The 13,360-nt window shown below is 48.0% G+C and overlaps 1 long non-coding RNA gene across 3 annotated transcripts in view; it reads right to left on the bottom strand.

Annotated features, from left to right (window-relative positions):
* The window catches only part of LOC129474654 (uncharacterized), an 83,746-nt gene extending 72,994 nt beyond the window's left edge, over positions 1 to 10,752 (bottom strand). For all 3 annotated transcript variants that reach the window (XR_010119328.1, XR_008654603.2, XR_008654604.2), the window contains exon 1: positions 10,371 to 10,752. This is a non-coding gene — a long non-coding RNA (uncharacterized lncRNA). The remainder of the gene's footprint in view (positions 1 to 10,370) is intronic.
* Between the last annotated feature and the right edge of the window lie 2,608 nt (positions 10,753 to 13,360).

Here is a 13,360-nt window from a genome sequence, read left to right as displayed (position 1 = left end):
CGATGCTAAGTGCTTAAAAGGAGCCACACATAAAAGCTCACATGATCCCATTCATGCAAAAGGTTCAGAATAGGTAAATCCATAGAGACAGAATGCAGCTCAGGGGCTGGAGGATGGGAAATGGGAGCAAGGGGTTTGGGTTTCACGGTTATAGGTGATACAAAATATTTTGAAACTAGATAGAGGTGGTTGTTGTACAACATTGTGAATGTACTAAATGCCATTTTGTTCACTTTAAATGGTTAATTTTAGGCCAGGAAAGGTGGCTCACACCTGTAATCCCAGCACTTTGGGAGGCCGAGGCAGGCAGATCACATGAGGTTAGGAGTTCAGGACCAGCCTGGCCAACATGACAAAACCCCATCTCTACTAAAAATACAAAAATTAACCAGGTGTGGTGGTGCGTGCCTGTAATCTCAGCTACTTGGCAAGCTGAGGCAGGAGAATGGCTTGAACCCAGGAGGCGGAGATTGCAGTGAGCCAAGATGGCACCACTGCACTCCTGCCCGGGCAGAAGAACAAGATTCTGTCTCAAAAAAAAAAAAAAAAAAAAAAAAAAAAAAAAAAAAAAAAAAAAATTAAAAAAAAGGTTGATTTTATGTCATGTGAATTTCACCTCAATTTTTAAAAACTTCTTATCTCAGGGTCTGCTTCTGGGGGGCCCAAACTAAGTTACCTGGCACCATGGGCGGCAACCCATGCTATGGACTGTGCCACCTCTGATAAGATATGGGGAGCCAGGAGCCCTGCGTGACCTCCCTCTTCTGGGGAGGTTCTTGGTCTGATCCACTGCTTTTTCCTGAGATCAGAACTTTCAAATCTACCTTGTAAAGTCTAGAAAAGCACATCTTTTACAGAGAGTGGGATTAGGAAACCGGTCATAATCTTACTGTTCTCAAAAAGAGCACTTTTTCCCAAACAGGCTGAGAGGTCTCCCCAGCTTTTCTCCCTATGCCCTATGACAGACCTCAGACCGTGACATTCAGTCCAGAAAAATCCTGGAGGCGTCTTGACTGTGAGAACCAGGAGTGGAGTCAGCTCAGGAAGGGGCTGCCTAGAGATTTCCACTGGGAGGGGCAGCTGCTGTTTATAAAATATTTTCATATGGCATCGATTACTGAAAAGATGAACAGGAATGGAGTTGATCAGATTTGCAATTACAGACGATCACTCTGGCTGCTGCTGTAGAGAAGGAACTTGAGCAATGTCAGCAAGGACACATGACGCTGATCAGGAGGTCATTGCAAAGACTCAGGCAGGAGATGATGGCAGCTTAGACAAGGGTGGTGGTGGTGCAGATGGAGGGACCAGATCTGGGAGATACATGGGAGGTGAAATCCACAGGCCTGGGTAATGGACCGTATGGTGGGGATTAGCAAGCAGACAGTTGAAGGAGCCATTGTCTGAGAAGACAAGCATAGGAGGGGAGCAGGCAAAGGACCGGGGTGGGAGATCCTGGCTTCATTCTTAGATGCACTTAGTTTTGGGTGCCTTTGAAACATCCTGGTGGAGATTCCAGGAAGCCAGGTAGGTACAGGGGTCTGGAACTCAGAGGAGAGGCATGAGCTATAGAGACCACCTGCCTGGAGATGGTAAAGGAAGGAAGAGAATCTTTAATTACAGACCAGGAAACAAAGGCATAGAACAGGAAAGAGATCTAACAAGGTTCACAGTCTCAGTGGCCTAGAAGCACAGTATCATCAGTGTGGTGGGGTCAGTAACAACCCTCCAAAGGTCTCCACATCCTAAATCCCTGGAACATGTCAATTGTCATTGTGGAGGGCTCAGTAATGACCCTCCAAAGATGTCCGCATCCTAATCCCTGGAACCTGCCAAGATGTTACCTTACTTGCTAGAAGAGGACTCTGCAGATGTGATTAAATTAAGCATCTTGAGCTCGGTAGATTATCCCGGATTCAGGATAATCCAGGTGGGTTCAACGTAATCACAAGGGGCTCTGTTAGAGGAAAAGACGATGTGGTGAGAGAAGCAGAGATTGGAGCAATGAAGCCAAGGAAGGCAGCCCCTGGAAGCTGGAAGAGAGAAGGAGCACATTCTCCACAGAGATCCAGGAGGAGCCACTGCTGACACCTCGATGTGAGCCCCATAAAACTCATTTCTGACTTCTGACCTCTAGAGCTGTAAGAGTGTGAATATGTGTTCTTTTAGACCACTAAGTTTGTAGCAATTAGTTACAGCAGCCATAGAAAACTAATACAGCTGAACTCACATTATTATTGACCACATAAACCTGGATCCTTGGGGGGACTCTGACTGTAAGTAACAATACTGTCAGGACATTTCCTGCTGACTTAACAAGAGGTCTTGGGGCTGGTTCAGCCACTCAGACTCACCCTCCTTTTGCTCAGCCTTCAGGTTGGTAAAGCCTCTGCCCACCATCATAATATGGCCGCCATAACTCCAAGCATCAGCGCTTCACGGGACAGTGTCTAAAGCAGGATGAAGGGCACAAGAGTCAGGGGCCTCCAGATGCTCAAGACCTCTGGATTTAATGAAGAGAACAATTATTCCTGCAAAACCCAGAACACTTCCTTTTACATCTCATTGGCCAGAACTGATCACAGGCTCACTCCAGGACTGCACTGGTTGACTCAGAGCAGTGTTGGTTCCTCCCCCTTGAGGGACAGGTTCCTGCCTGAGGGCAGAGTATAACATTCTGCTTTGAGCTCTCTTCCAGGTTCCCAGGTCCTGAGAGATTAACCCGCTCCCTCCAAATTGCTTCTCTGTGTCAAGATTCTGACAACAGGACATGATGGACACAGACTGGACAAGTCACAAAGAAAGCTCTTTTCTGCAAGGTTGCAACACCTGCCTCCTCATCAGAGCCTCCAGACTTGTGGCCAGCACTCTGCCCATTTTGGTTCCTCCTCCTCTGAGCCCTCCTTTCTCAGGTTTTGGGAGACACTTCCTTGGGGGAGTGGCAACAGCCATTCCTTGGCAGTGTGAATCTCACCAACAGGTTTTGAAAGTTTATCATGTGCTCCGAAAAAAAAAAAAAAAAGCAGAATTCTATTAACAAAAGAGACTAGGCCGGGCGCGGTGGCTCACGCCTGTAATCCCAGCACTTTGGGAGGCCAAGGCAGGCAGATCACGAGGTCAGGAGATCGAGACCATCCTGGCTAACACGGTGAAACCCCGTCTCTATTAAAAATACAAAAAATTAGCCAGGCGAGGTGGCGGGCGCCTGTAGTCCCAGCTAGGCGGGAGGCTGAGGCAGGAGAATGGCGTGAACCCCGGGGGGCGGAGCCTGCAGTGAGCCGAGATCGCGCCACTGCACTCCAGCCTGGGTGAAAGAGCGAGACTCCTTCCCAAAAAACAAACAAAAAAAAAAAAAACAAGAGAGACTAGATATTGGGTAAGCAACTAGTAGTTACTGCCACAAAATCTTTGTATGCTTACTTGGAGTAGCCTACTAGGTTTAACCCAGTTCTCAGCCAAGGGCGACTGTCATAGGAACATGTGGCAATATTTGGAGACATATTTGGTGTCATATCATGGGGGATGTTTCTACTGGCATCTAGTGGGTAGAGAGAGGCCAGGGACGCTGTCAAGCATTCTACAATGCACATGACAGCCCCACAATGAAGAATGATCCGATTGCAAATGTCAACAGTGCTGAGGTTAAGAAACTCTGACCTAATCCCTTGGGAGCAGGATAAGGGTGCCAGGTTTACCAAGAGGTGTACTCATTTTTTTTTTTTTTTGGGAGACGGAACCTCGCTCTGTCATCCAGGCTGGAGTGCATGGTGCAATCTTGGCTCGCTGCAAATTCCACCTCCTGGGTTCAAGTGATTCTCCTGCCTCAGCCTCCCAAGTAGCTGGGATTACAGACGCCCGCCACCACGCCCGGCTAACTTTTTGTATTTTAGTAGAGACGGGGTTTCACCGTGTTGCCCAGGCTGGTCTCAAACTCCTGAGCTCAGGCAATTTGCCCATCTCTGCTTCCCAAAGTGCTAGGATTACAAGTGTAAGCCACTGCGCCTGGCCTGTACTTGTAATTATACTAAAATACTATTCCTTGTTTATTTGAAATTCACACTTAACTGGGTGTCCTGTGTTTGATCTGGCAACCCTAGAATAGAGTCAGACTCTATACCCCAATGTTTATTGTGGCCCAGGACTTAACCTAATACACATTTGTCAAATGAATGAAAAAATGAGGCTCTCACCAAAGATGCCCAAGGCTGCTGCACACTCCGGTCACCTTGGTCAAAACACCTTCCTGGAGCCCAGGCAGATAGCCTCCAAAACACAAAGCAGCCATTTGCTTCCCGGGCTCCATGATGGCAGCAGATCCCCTGCAAAGCAGCTCAGATATCTTCCCTTTCCCTCCCCTTCCTCCAGGGAAGGCTGGCTGCCTGCTCTGCAGTGACACTGCAGGGTCAGAACTCAGGTGTGAGTAACCCAAGAACAGTGCCTATTTGAGGAGTTCCTCGCTGCTGAGACAGAAAGCCTGTGGCCATCAGTCCCAAATAGCGTCTGTTAATGGCCCACTGGAGTATGGTCCCTGTCAAAGGCAAAGAAAAAAGCCCTTAATTCACTAATCATCTAAACAGACAACACCAGCTGATAACTCCTATAGCCCAGCTTATGATTCTTTATGAATCTCAGTGAATGCAGCTGCAAACAGGCTATAAAATTTGTTTTATCCACAGGGGAACCCTTTAGAGGACTGATGGTGGAAATTGGATTCATGAGGACCCACTGCCCTGGATTTTCATAGTCAAGTTTTGCAGGCAATGGAAGAACATCCCAGGGCCCCATATGACAGCACATTTCTGATTCCATGAATACTCATTGTGCACCGCCCTAAACCAGCCACCGAGTATGCATTTTACCTTCATTAATCTTAATCCACATGACAGCTTGCAGTGTCCTTGATAGTAACCCCATTCTTAAGATGAGGAAACTGAGGCCCAGGGAGGTCAGCTAAGGAGGAAAGAGGGGCCCGCCGGTGGAGGCAGAGCCCAGGTTAGTTAGAACATTGGCCTAGGGGCTCTACTGCTCTTTTATTAAATCACCACCGTAATATATCAGCTCATAAGTGATTTTTCTGGACGGGGATTGCAAAACCAGGTGTGCTAACTTAAGAGCCCTAAACTGAATTGCATTTATGGTCAAATAGATCCTGTTTTTCCCCTTTCAAGAATTTTTGTCCACCAAAGATCCATGAGCTCTACCTTTTCCACAGACATCTGGAGCTGTGCTGCCTGGGGACACCTTATTTTAATATTCACTTACATGTGTATTAATGCTGCTTAACCAAGGCTTGTGTGCCTCAGTTTCATCACACAGTGAAATCCACGTTTAATCTTCTTTGCCCGCTTATCCAAAAAAGAACTATGGGTGGATGGTTAAGCAGCTAGACAAATTGTCACTGCTCTCTGCAAATTGTCCTCCTAATTGGAGGCAGCCCTGCTGTCTTTCACTGGTAAGAATTGATTAAACCTCATTGCTTTCCAAGGTTAAAGGCACGCCACCCCAGAAGACAAGTTACACCTGTTTAGAATCCACTCCCAAACTAACCCTTTATTCCTGAACGTGCACTTTGAGGCCTCAGGCATTAGTATAAACTACACTACACAATTATTTGTAATTAAGGGAGAAAATGTGTACTGTGCTGCAAAAATTAGCCGTGCTTTGTTGATGTGAATCATGTCTATGCCAGCGTGCCAGCCCAGAGAGGCAGCATAAAATACAATTAAATTTCTTCTGACTTAATAGTTATGTTGCTGTTTTTCATAATCATAATATCTCAAGACACAGAAACAGTTTTTCTCTAATGTAATTGTGTTCTACCAATGAGACAGCCTGGGTTTAAATGAAAACTCAGGCAGAATTAACCACAAGAGTTTATTATATGGATGATACTAGAATTTTGTTATAAAGCCCCATGCACAACTGTCCCCACTCAGGAGCTTAGATGTTTATCCCAACCCCATGAAGGTGACTCTGCAGGCTCTTCTGCTCTCGTGGAAGAGTTTGAGCTAAATTTCGTGAGCTATTAAAGCCACCTGTGCCCCAGTTTAGTGTCCTCGTGCTCCAGACCCCAGTCATTTCCCTACTTTCAACGTTTCTCCTTTACACATTGATTTGGTTCAGACACATTAAAAGCTTGACTTTTACAACCCTCATAAAATCCCATCTGCTCCAAGCTCCAATCCAAACTCAGCCAGAACATGCTCGGACAAACTGTTCGGATTGTACTTCAGCCTCTCAACGGAAGGACACACATAGCAACAGCAATTCTCTCTGTCATTAAACGTAAGTCATGCATTCTTCACAAAATGCTGCCAAGAAAGCCATAGAAGGAATAGTGTGGCTTATACACATCAAAAGAAAGATCCCCTCGAGGGGGTTTGGGAAGAGTCGGGGTGGCATGAAGAGCTTGAAAGGCCCAATTGTCCATCCAGGACGATATCGGTGAGAAATGTCATGAGGAGCGAGAGACATGGGAGGAAAAAGGCTGTCCCAGACACTGTGGATGGAGGCAGCAGGGGCTGGAGCATCAGGAGGCCGTGGGGGCCCCAAGGATTCTGCTGAGCCCCACCCAGGCCCGGCTGAGTCATGGCTGAGAAACTTCCCAGGCCAGAGACATCTGAGACCCCTAAGTTTCCCAGGCAGACACCGAGCTCCAGAATGCTGCCAACAGTCCCCACCTGCATGGAAGGACCTGGAAAACAGGCTGAGGCCTTGAACCCAGCGGACCAGATAGTTTGCTGGGAATTATGGGGAAGAAACGTGGCTGAAGCAGCTTTCCAGACCCTCTGAGCTCATGGGTGTCTGAGCTGGTAAGTTAAGTTCAGCCTAAAACACCTGACCTACAGCACCTGCCTACAATGAACACACACACACACACGCACACACTTACAGAGGCACTCACAGGCAAACACACACATGCATACACACACACATGCAGAGACAGCGGGACTCACAGGCAAACACATACATGCATACACACACACACACACACACACACACACACAGAGTCACAAACAAGATTTGTCCCCTCTCCCCTAAAGGAGAAGGGGCAAAATGCAGACATCACCACACGTGGCCTTTGAACAGTGACAATGAAAGAAAACCCAAATAAACAAGTGATACCACCAGCCCAGCCACAGCCCCCTCTTCTATGTTAAATACAATTTGCCACGTCCCCTTCATGGTGTTTCCTTGATGGTGGGAAACGGATAGAGTAGAAAATCATAGGCAGGGCCAAGTGTGGAGAAGAGAGGCCTCAAAAACCCAAGGCCCGAGGGAAGGCAATGTGCGGTGACACAGTGGCTTCCAAAACTATTTTTCCTCTCTACATACACACAGCCAGATTCACCAGATTCAGCACACACAAAAAATGTATTTCAGAAAAGCAAAGAATAATTTCTTATGTAAGTATGCACCAAATATCACATAGGACATGGTTATACTAAAAAATTAATTTCTTGTTTATCAAAAATTCAGATTTAACCAAGAATCCTGTATTTTATTTGGCAACACACACACCCACACACACACAGACACTCTCTCACACATCTTATCTAGGACTCAACATAAAAAGCAGCTAAAAGGCAGGTCCTACCCCTGGGCCTCCCTGCCCCAGCCCCTAGACCCTGATGGCACCTTCTTGGACTCTAAGGGCCCAATTAGAAAATCACTGGTGTAGCTGGGCATGGTGGCTCATGCCTGTAATCCCAGCACTTTAGGAGGCCGAGATGGGTGGATCACCTGAGGTTAGGAGTTCGAGACTAGCCTGGACAACATGGTGAAAGTCCAAGTCTAAATATACAAAAATTAGCTGGGTGTGGTGGTGCACGCCTGTAATTCCAACTATTCTGGAGGCTGAGGCATGAGAATCGCTTGAACCCAGGAGCTGGAGGTTGCAGTGAGCTGAGATCACGCCACTATACTCCAGACTGGGCAACGAGCAAAACTCTGTCTCCAAAAAAAAAAAAAAAAAAAAAAAAAAAAAAAAAAAAGCACCAGCGCTGTGGAAAGGGTATGCGTTCCACATCAAGATACAGTTCCACCTGGTTCAAACCCCACTTGCCAGCCTCGTGACCTTGAGCAAGACCTTTTACATCTTTGAGCATTAATTTTTCCATAAACTTAGGTTTATGTTTGAATCTGGGTATTTGCTCATCTGTGTGTGTTGGAACACTGCCCTCTCGCCCCTCGTCACCCCTGTCTCTTTCCGACCAGGCTGTCACTGGGGAAGAGAAGACGAGGCTGCTCTAAAGCAGGTTCTCAGTGGAGACAGACTTTCCCTAGAGGACACCCCCGGATTTGTTCACCTTGTAGTGAACTGTGAAGGGGATTTCTTACTGCATCTCCACCTCCTGTTACAGAGCCACCGGAGGATTCTAATTAATTTAAAGTCATTAATGGCTGGGCACAGTGGCTCATGCCTGTAATCTCAGAACTTGAGGGGCCAAAGTGGGCAGATCACTTGAGATCAGAAGTTCAAGACCAGCCTGGCCAACATGGTGAAATCCTGTCTCTACTAAAAATACGAAAATTAGCAGGGCACCTGTAATCCCAGCTGCCGGGAGGCAGAGGTTACAATAGGCTGAGATCGTGCCACTGCACTCCAGCCTGTGCAACACAATGAGACTCTGTATCCAAAAAAAAGTCATTCATTAAATATGGAAACGGGGTGGAGAGGACAGACTGAAGACCCCTGGCCTCTTGCTTGTGCAGCATCGTGGAGGACAGAAAACTCAAGGCAGCCCACAAGGTGTGTACTTTGAATTGCTTATGAGGACACTAAAGAGTAATGGTGCTGGTCTAGGCTGGTGGCACATAGGACATTTGTTCATGAAGGCCCTTCCTTCCCTGGGCCAAGTTTAAGTACACACCATGGCTTAGGAGGTGGGTATGAGGTTCAGGCTTTGGTGATACTTGCTGGCCTGCTTTTTTGTTTTTCGGGGTTTAATATATTACTTCTCCTGAAGCATTAATAACATGTTAAGTTTCCAAACTTATCAGCTGAGTGATGAGTTAACTATAAAACGCCGGGCTGGAGGTGACAATGTGCCCCTGGGTGTGCGTGCACGCCCGTGTATCCACATGAACCTGCGTGTGTCTGTTGCCCAGAATATGGCTCCCATGCAATGATCTTGAACACCTGGTTAATGTATTTGCAAAGGCAATACAATCATACAGGGAACATCGCTGGCATTTGGAGCTCATTCCCCTTTGATTGAGGCATTTTTCTCTCCACTGTTCTGGAATTGGTGAAGTGTTGGAGACCTGCATCACAGGTTCTAGTATCCTGATTTAGGCTGGATGGGGAACATTCCTGGCCCATCCTGTCCAATGATAGAGACTACCAGTTCTTAGACATCATCTCCCTCAGAAGCAGGGAATTCTCTCCACCCAGGACCGCTTTATCTGGAGTTCATGCTCGCTTATGATTTTGAAACCCACTTCTTATGACTTTGAGTCTGTGTTGCCCAGTGGTCCTGGCCTCTGACCCGTAGCTTCATCTTAGGAAAAACTAGCCCCCAGTTTTGTACACCTGGGCTCTGCTGGAGACTTAAATAATTTCTATCCCAACCCCAGGATCATTTTGGGCAGCTTTCCTTTGTAGGTTGATGGTCAGGGTCCATCCCTGGGGATGGACCATAACCACTACCCAAGTGTGTGACCAAGTGGAAGCCAAGAGTGTTAGGGGAAGAAAGTTGCCAACAGCCTTTCTCACTTGCTCCCATTCAGGGCCCCAGGAGTGACTTGACCCACCCCAGGGGCTGGAGGAGAGAAGCTTTTTGGCTAAAAGTTTGAGAAAACTGTTCACACACAAGTCCAGAAGAGATTCATGCTCTGGTGAAAATCGGATCATCCAAAAAATTGTGTGTGACCTGCTGTAGAGATAGACAGTAGCCAGGAGACACCACGCTTCTGAATGCATATCATCTAGCTCTTTCGGAAAAAGGGAACTCTTGATGGGCTGGGATTCTTAGTGCCTTGGAGTGCTGACTATTTGAATGTGAATCAGGATTTGTTCAGCTGCAAGCAGTAAATTAACAGTTGCTTAGTCAGTGCTTCTCAAACTTTCATGTACATACAAATCACCTGTGTTCCTTGTTAAACAGCAGCTTCTAATTCATTAGGCATAGAATAGCATCTATAATAAGCTCCTAAGTCCACGCTTCTAGTCCAGGGACTATGCTTTGAGTAGCAGAGGGGTGTACACTGCAAATACCAGGGAGCTTCCAATTTAATTGGAATCCTCCAGATTTCCAATTTAATTGGTATGGGGTGTGGTCTGGGAATTGACAAATTTTAAATCTCCCCAGGTGCTTCTAGTGTGCAACTAAGAACCACTGACTTAAGCAATAGAGACTTTTCCTTACCGCATAGAACAAGAAGAAGTCCAGAAGGCCGCATTTTCCAGGCTGGTTTGGCAGCACTATTGTGTCCGAAATTGGTAGGTTCTCGGTCTCACTGACTTCAAGAATGAAGCCGCAGACCCTCTCGGTGACCGTTACAGCTCTTAAGATGGCGCGTCTGCAGTTGTTCGTTCACTCCCGGTGGGTTCGTGGTCTCGCTGGCTTCAGGAGTGAAGCTGCAGACCTTCGCGGTGAGCGTTACAGCTCATAAGAGCAGTGTGGACCCAACAAGTGAGCACCAGCAAGAGTTATTGCAGAGTAAAAAGAACAAAGCCTCCACAGAAAGATAAAATGGCCCGAGGGGGTTGACGGGGGCGGTTCCGGCAGCCTGCTTTTAGTCTCTTATCTGGCCCCACCCACATCCTGCTGATTGGTCCATTTTACAGAGAGCCGATTGGTCTGTTTTACAGAGAGCTGATTGGTCCATCTTGGCAGGGTGCTGATTGGTGCCTTTACAATCCCTGAGCTAGATATAAAAGTTCTCCACGTCCCCACTAGATTAGCCAGATACAGAGCGTGGACACAAAGGTTCTCAGGGCCCCAGGAGTGACTTGACCCACCCCAGGGGCTGGAGGAGAGAAGCTTTTCGGCTAAAAGTTTGAGAAAACTGTTCACACACAGAAGTCCAGAAGAGATTCATGCTCTGGTGAAAATCAGATCATCCAAAAAATTGTGTGTGACCTGCTGTAGAGATAGACAGTAGCCAGGAGACACCACGCTTCTGAATGCAGATCATCTGGCTCTTTCTGAAAAAGGAAACCCTTGATGGGCTGGGATTCTTAGTCCCCACAAGAGTAGCTAGAAACAGAGTGTCAATTGGTGTATTCACAAACCCTGAGCTAGGCACAGGGTGCTGATTGGTGTGTTTACAAACCTTGAGCTAGATACAGAGTGCTGATTGGTGTATTTACAATCCCTTAGCTAGACATAAAGGTTCTCCAAGTCCCCACCAGACTCAGGAGCCCAGTTGGCTTCACCCAGTGGATCCCATACTGGGGCCGCAGGTGGAGCTGCCTGCCAGTCCCATGCTGTGCGCCCACACTCCTCAGCCCTTGAGTGGTTGATGGGACTGGGCACCGTGGAGCAGGGGGCGGTGCTCATCAGGGAGGCTCGGGCTGCACAGGAGTCCATGGCAGAGGGGAGGCTCAGGCATGGCGGGCTGCAGGTCCGGAGCCCTGCCCCACAAGGAGGCAGCTAAGGCCCCGTGAGAAGTTGAGCATAGCAGCTGCTGGCCCAGGTGCTAAGCCCCTCACTGCCCAGGGCTTGCGGGCCAGCAGGCCGCTCCAAGTGCAGGCCCACTGAGCCCATGCCCACTGAGCCCATGCCCACCCAGAACTCACGCTGGCCCGCAAACGCTGTGCGCAGCCCTGGTACCTGCCTGCACCTCTCCCTCCACACCTCCCTGCAAGCTGAGGGAGCTGGCTCCGGCCTTGGCCAGCCCAGAAAGGGGCTCCCAGGGTGCAGCGGCAGGCTGAAGGGCTCCTCAAGCGCAGCCAGAGTGGGCGCCAAGGCCGAGGAGGCACTGAGAGTGAGCAAGGGCTGCAGGGCTGCCAGCATGCTGTCACCTCTCACTATGGTGGAATTAGGAGCCAGAATCTTTCCGTCCTTGTGTTCCACCATCCTCATCATGTCTTCAACCTTAATGCCTCATGGTCTCAAGATGGCTGCAGAGTTCCAGACATCATATCCGCCCACAGGGTGGGAAGAAATGGCAGGACACTTTGCTGTCTCTCTCTTCAGCAGGGATCAAAGTCTTTCATGGAACTCAGCCCTTCCACCCACACAACAGACATCATTTTGTCTTTTTGCCCAGGGTGGGTTATATATATGGTTGCCATATTCAGCAAATAAATGTACTAAATTTAAATTGGGACAAGTTTATGCTAAACAATTATTCATTGTTTTTCTGGAAGGTGACTGTAACTAGGCATCGTGTGCTTCATCTGGCCCTAGTAATATTTAATACATCCACCCCACCCTCTAATTAACCCATCCCTTTATCCTTAGCTGAGCCTGAGTTCCTCTCTCTTATTGGCCAGACCTGGGTCACATGTTTGTCTCTGAGCCAATCGCTGGCTAGAGAAATGGGATGTGCTGACTGGCTTAGCCTGGGTCACATGCTCCATCCTACAGCCAAACATGTAAGGTGGATAAGGGAGAAGGCGTTACCTCCCTTATCCGGGCCAAAGGCTACAGCTAGGAGGAGGGTGCACTAACCATGTGTTTTATTTTCTGTATTCTGACACTTTGGTGTCTGGGACCATGCTGACCCTGGCCTGCCTTTCTGAGGGTTAGCCAGTTCCTGATAAGCATGCTTTTCAAATACAAACCAGCCAACTCAGAGCCAATGCTCCAACCACCTCCTTTATTGGATCCTCCTATTCCATTCCCTAGTCACGCCAGGGCCAGGTGCCAGACAGCTAGGGGCAGTCCGTATGCCCCAGGGTCTCCTGAAATTATTGAAACTAACTAGCCAATCCCAAAACCTGTTTACCTCGCGTTCCTCATTTCGTCCCTCCAAAGCCACAATCAAGGCTCTTTCCCACATTCACTCCCTCTCCCTCTGCCTCTGGCAACCCCAGCGCTTCCCTGGGTTGGTCCCCATGGTGTGGTGTGCCCCCTCCTGTCCGGACCTGTAACAAACCCTCTTTTGAGTGGCAGTCCTTTCCTGATCTGTTGGTCTTATTATACCTCGAATTTTTCCATCAATCCAGTGTACTTTAAAACAGAGGGAAAGCACTTTTTCAAATAAATGTATTCAAGAACCTACTAGTACGCCAGACATTGCTTCAGTGGTGGGATACAGCCATGAACAAAGCCCACACAATGCTCCTGAAACAGACATTCTAGTGAAGTAAGATAAAAAAGCACACGCAAAATATGTGTCATGTCAGATAGTGGTGGGTGTTGGCAAGGAGGCCAGAGAATGGGCAGGAATCGTAAGAGGCTGCAAT

This window comes from Symphalangus syndactylus, chromosome 24, assembly GCF_028878055.3.
Source record: "Symphalangus syndactylus isolate Jambi chromosome 24, NHGRI_mSymSyn1-v2.1_pri, whole genome shotgun sequence".
NCBI classification, from domain to species: Eukaryota; Metazoa; Chordata; class Mammalia; order Primates; family Hylobatidae; genus Symphalangus; species Symphalangus syndactylus.
Note: the sequence above shows the minus strand (reverse complement) of the source record. Positions and strands in the feature narration are given on the sequence as shown.